Genomic DNA, 6,351 nt, shown 5'->3' on the forward strand with positions numbered 1-6,351 from the left:
TAGGAATTTGTTCCACATCAACAAGTCCTTGCAGATTAAGATATTTGAGTAGTTAGTGGAGAAGAAAAGAATATTTTCTTTATTGACATGCGCCAAGAAAACACTGGCAATGTTAGCAATCATATATGTAAGGAATTCATAACTCCAGATGATGGCATTGTATGTCATGTTAGAAACTGCAAAGCATTGCTTGTTTGCTTTTGTGTTTCCTAAATGAGGCAATAGTAAAATAGCATACTATTCTTATCTCTGAATTAAATAAGACTTTTAGGGGGCCAAGAGAATTGCCGGTGTCACTGACAACTCGAGTTAACGGCCGCTGAAAATGGCCACCGCGCTACCGTTGAAAAATTCGTGTTGGGGTTGGCGATGTGTAGCGCAGCACTAACTTACCGTGCAATGCCCTCCTGACGGCGTTAATGGAGGCCCCCGATCCGAAGTTCCCGTCCATAGTCGGCGTTGCAGCTTCTTACAGCCCGTGTGAGTGAGGCTGTGGAGTTCGCAAGGCATTGTGGGCAATGCATTCATAACTAATAAAAATTACAATGCAGTGAAAAATTGCAGCATTCAGCCCTTACTGCCTTTCAATAAAAAATTTGCCATTAAAAAGTCCCAAATGGGATTCTTAAGCACTTAAAACTGAATTCCCTTCTGAACCTCAAAAAATGGGAAAAGTGCTTCAGCACTAACACAAATGACTCAGCAAGCCAGAGAAGTGGCACCCAGGGTCTCCCACGCAGCACTCCAGCTTTGTGCAGTGGGTGAACAAGAGAAATCTTCTATCCACAGGGGCCAGGAGACCCTCCAGAAAGAACTATGTGGGACCACATCACCAAGGCCATCACTGCCACAATTGTCACCCCCACCACCTGGCTCCAGTGCCCAAAGAAGGTTCATAACCTCAGACCACTGGTCAAGGTCAGTGAATGCATCTTCAAAAGCCATTTCCTACCAACTCCATCACTAGCCTCTCACACTGCTCAATGCACGGCTCAGCCCCCACCCCCCCAAATCACTCACCTACCAACAATCTGCACCAATCATGAGGCACATCTCCCATTCCGAGCCTCATCACCCCCTTGGAGGAGACGATGCAGGCCATTCTTGGCCAGCAGCAGGGCTGAAAGGATACAAGATGCTGGTATCCTCATACATTGTCCTCCTTCTTGCATGCACCTCTTGCTCATCCACTCTCCCCTCACAACTGCACCCTTGTGCCTTCCTCATTTCACACACCCTAGAAATGCAGCCTGCCCAGCCAGTGGTTGACTAAGAAGGAGAGGAAAGTGAAGAAGAATAAGATTGATTGATCGATAAGGTGCCACACAAGAGGTTATTGAGCAAAATTAGGGCTCATGGGATTGGGGCTAATATACTAGCATGGATTGAGGATTGGTTAACGGACAGATATCAGAGAGTAGGAATAAACAGGTCATTTTTGGGTTGGCAGGTTGTAACTAGTGGGGTACCACAAGGATCAGTGCTTGGGCCTCAGCTATTCACAAGCTACATCAATGATTTGGATGAGGGGACCAAATGTAATATATCCAAGTTTGCTGATGATACAAAGCTGGGTGGGAATGCAAGTTGTGAGGAGGATGCAAAGAGGCTTCAAGGGAATATAGACAGGCTAAGTGGGTGGGCAAGAACATGGCAAATGGAATATAATGTGGAGAAATGTGAAGTTATCCACTTTGGTAGGAAAAATAGAAAAGCAGAATATTTTTTAAATGATGAGAGATTGGGAAATGTTGGTGTTCAGAGGGACCTGGGTGTCCTTGTACACAAATCACTGAAAGTTAATATGCAGGTACAGCAAGCAATTAGGGAAGCAAATGGTATGTTGGCCTTTATTACAAGAGGATTTGAGTATAAGAGTAAAGACGTCTTACTGCAATTATATAGGGCCCTGGTGAGACCACACCTGGAGTATTGTGAACAGTTTTGGTCTCCTTATCTAAGGAAGGATATACTTGCCATAGAGGGAGTGCAACGAAGGTTCACCAAACTGGTCCCTGGGCTGGGGGATTGTCCTATGAGGAGAGATTGAGTAGACTAGGCCTATATTCCCTAGAGTTTAGAAGAATGAGAGGTGATCTCATTGAAACATCAAAATTCTTACAGGGCTTGACAGGGTAGATGCAGGGAGGATGTTTCCCCTGGCTGGGGAGTCTAGAACCGGAGGTCACAGTCTCAGAATAAGGGGTCGGCCATTTAGGCCTGAGATGAGGAGAAATTTCTTCACTCAGAGGGTGGTGAATCTTTGGAATTCTCTACCCCAGAGGGCTGTTGAGGCTCAATCGTTGAGTATATTCAAGTCAGAGATCGATAGATTTTTGAATATTAAAGGGAATCAAGGGATATGGGGATAGTTCAGGAAAGTGGAGATGAGGTAGAAGATCAGCCATGGTCTTATTGAATGGCGGAGCAGGCTCGAAGGGCCAAATGGCCTACTCCTGCTCCTAATTCTTATGTTGACACTCCCAATCACCAGCTCCTCAATGTCAACCAGCAAGGCCATTTGCAGTGTTCCCCACTGAAAGTCAGCAGCCTTCCACCAGCCATGCTGCAGCCTCTGGGGTAGCACTGTGTGACATCAGTAGGATAGGCAAAGGCACACACAAGACAGTCACTAAGAGATTGCATAAGGGCAATGAGTTGATTTCTTGATGTCATATTGAATGGATAGATGTATAAAGTTGAATTGGCAAGTTTGCTTTGTGGTGGCTTTTATTTCAGCATTGTGGCCAAGAGGATGCTGTGATGGTCAGTAACAGAGGGAAGGTAAGCTTGAGACCAATGTTGAAAGGGGAATTGGGGTTGTGATTACTGGGACTGCAGGCAGATGATTCCATCCCGGGTATCCCGGCCAGAAAGGGCCAGTCTGGGATGCATCCTTCCTTCGGCTTCTTTCTCTTCCCTCTGCGAGCAGGTGCTGTAAATCCGAAATCACAGCATAAAATGCTGGAAATACTCAGCAGGTCAGGCAGCATCTCAACCAGAGATGTAGGGGTCAATTTTCCCGAAGCTATCGGGAAGGCGGCGGGACTACAACTTTCGGGTTTTAGACCCGCCTACATTGACGTCCGGCCAATCCGCGCGATTTTCCCTTGATTGACCTTGTTGAGCCTGCCCAGCGGGCTCAGCAGGCCAATTAAGGGCCACCCGGCAACAGCTGACGTCACAGACTGCAATTTCATCTGTCAAGAGTTCTTGACAGATGAAATATCAGTGTTTCACAGCTGTTTGAAGTTGCCAAACACGGACAGTCTGAGTTCTAACACGAGTCCTTCTGCACAGACTCAGTTAGAACTCTCAGCAGCACTCAAAGCTGAAGGCTGTCACTTTTCACAGATCGCAGCCATTCAGCTTTAAGTGCCGGCTGAGTGATGCGCTCCCGACGCCTACAGGAAGAAAGGCTGTTAAGTACAGGTAAGTAATAGTTCTTTACACACACCAAACACACTTACCTTTGCACTCATGCACCCATCACTCACCTGAACACTGACATCGCGACCCCTTCAACCAGACGGCCCGCCTGCTCTAACCTGGCGTGGTTTGGAGCCGTCGGGAATCCCACACGACACCCCTCAAAATAGGGATTAGGCTAAAAACTGCCTGTTAACTACCTGTTAACAGGCAGTTAATTGGCACTAATCCCTTCCCGCCTGGGGTCAGCGGGTCCCAGTGTGGGGCGGGTACCCGCCGTCTCTGAAACTTGCATGGAGCGGGTTTTGGGCGGGATGGTGTCGGGACCCCCGAATTCGAGATTTCCCCCCCCCCCCCGCCCCACACGCCTGAAACCCCGCTTGACGGCCCCAGGAAAATTGACCCCGTAAACTCTGTTTCTCTCTCCACCGATGTTGAGTATTTGCAGCATTTTCTGTTTTCTCAGGGACCTTCCTTTACCATTTCAGGCCTTGCAAGCATCCAGCACCACTCCCTACACACTTAAACTTTTAACATGTATTGCAGCAAGCCACTACTTCAATCAAATCAAAAAAATCCAGTCCAAAAGCTTAAATGCAAACTTACCTGAAAGATGTGTGTGTCCCTTTAAGAGGTGCTGACAGTGCCTCTGTCAATCTCTTTGTACGCTGGGTTTCGCTGGCGTGGTTATGACCCAGTGCTGAACTCAGTGCTAGGGTTGAAGTTGCCCGTGGTGACATTAAGTCACCAAGCCACCTTGTTTTTGGCAAGGCGCTAATACTTACTGGCAGTGCTACGGGGACGTTGAAAATGGAGGGCACCGCGGAACCCACCACCAGCTGGTAAAAGAACGGTGGCTGCTGCTCTTGCCGCATTTTTTGACGGCAACATGTGGCATAAAGCCCCCGAATTTTTTGCCCTTACTCTTTCAGAATACTTGCTGTACCAAGGAAAGTTTTATAAGAAAAATAGATAGACCTGACTTCATAAAAAAAAGAGGATGGAGTAATAGAAGGGGTTCAGAAGACTCAGGAATTGGACAGAATATAATTTATACAATTCAAGGGGAACACAATGTGGCCGAATGCCTATCAGGCAATGGAAGGATGCAATTAATCCAAACAAAAACACTACACTAATATAATACCCTAGATAAGAGTGTTTGACTTTGGCCTTGTCTCAGGATCTCTCCCTTTTTGGAAAGCAGTGGTAGATACAATCTCACAGATATGCAAAATAAGAATAGCTTTGGCTCCAAACTGTATTCTGGGTAAAATATCTGATATTAAAATATTGGTATGTACTTACTGAAGGACAATCTTATCATTGTTAATTGGGAACAGCCCTATTATACCAGCAAGAAGATCCATCTGTTCTTACTATGGAAAATGCATCACTGGAAAGTAATAATGACAGTCCATGGCTAAAGCAACTCTGTGTTTCCCTCAAGAACCACCACCGTGCCCTGACCCTGTCAAACTGTGTCTGGATCATGCTCCCAAATCCTGACGCCAGTCTCACCTATTTCAGATTGGGATTGAGTTTAGGCCATGGATAGTTCTGACAGATGAACAGTCGAACATGGGTATGGTCTGCATCATGCTTCCTGGTCCACTAATAGTAGAATGATTGCTTTTTTAGAAACATGAAGAAGTGAAGTTATTTGGATAATTATGGGAAGGGGTCAGTAAAATCATTGCAGTCTAGGAATAGGAAGGGCTTCTTAGAGATCTGAAGTTTATGTCTCAACTAACTGCACTATGGATTGATAGCTGTTGGGAAGAACGGAGTGAGGGAAGAAAATAATTGAACACAATAGCAAAATACTTCGGATGCTGGAAATCTGAAATAACAGAAAATGCTGGAAACACTCAGCAGGTCAGGCAGCATCCGTGGAGAGAGAAAAAAACAGATTTAATGTTTCAGGTCTGTTATGTTCATTAATAACTAGGCATTCTTATGAACACAGCTAGCTTCTAGCTAGTTATTTATTCAGTACACGTTCTCTAGGTACAGTATCTGTAGAGGCTTCCATGTGTGCTCCTGTGTGCAGGCTGCCATCTTGACTGTTGCCTTGTGGGTAGCCTAGTGCCTCATGGGTAGTGTAGTCTTATACATACAGCTATATACAGCTCTACACAGCTCCACCTAGTGTCCACTATAGAATGACATGCTATTGATCACTACATCCCCCTTTCTTTGATGTTTAACAAAATCAATATCAATCAACTTTCAAGAAAACAATAAAGATAATATCAGTAACACTTTTGTTAGTGCTCTATAAACATAAACATTTTCAAAACAGTCAACACATTTTCAAAGCTTTACATAGACTTAATCTTTGAGTACAATCAGGCTTTTTTACTTCACGTGTGGATCTTCTCAACACGGGTAAGTCTGATGTGTCTTCATGAGATTGTTCTGGCGGTGAATGACAAGATACAGTTGCGGCATTGTCATCAATCTGCTCTTGTATAGATCGAGGTCTCCTTGCGATCTTTGCTTGGAGAGGGTTTCAGTGTTTCCTTCACTCTTCATGCCACAACTCTCAATGTAGTCAATGCACTCTCGAAAAACTGCTGGCAGCTGGATCCCATCATACAGCATAGTCCTCTCAGCAGCCTCGGCTAATGGAACACCAAAGATTGGCCTGAGGGAAGAAGGAGTATCCACCGGAATTGCTTCCTGCTCTGGTGCAGACTTCTTCTTTTTCTTTTTCTCTTTCCACTGCTTAACAACATCTGCTGCGGTTATATCTTTGGACTTTTTCTCCTTGTGTTTTTCCTCTTTGTGCTTTTCTTCCTTTGGCTTCTCTTACCTTAAAATCTTTTTCTTTCTTCTTGGAGAAACTAGGCTTTTTGAAGACATGGTTATCCTTTGGCCTTTTCATCCTTGATGGGCTCTCTGCTTCATCACCTGAGT

Source organism: Somniosus microcephalus, chromosome 5 (assembly GCF_052327205.1).
Source record: "Somniosus microcephalus isolate GS21.2 chromosome 5, FLI_Smic_1.0, whole genome shotgun sequence".
Lineage (NCBI taxonomy): Eukaryota > Metazoa > Chordata > Chondrichthyes > Squaliformes > Somniosidae > Somniosus > Somniosus microcephalus.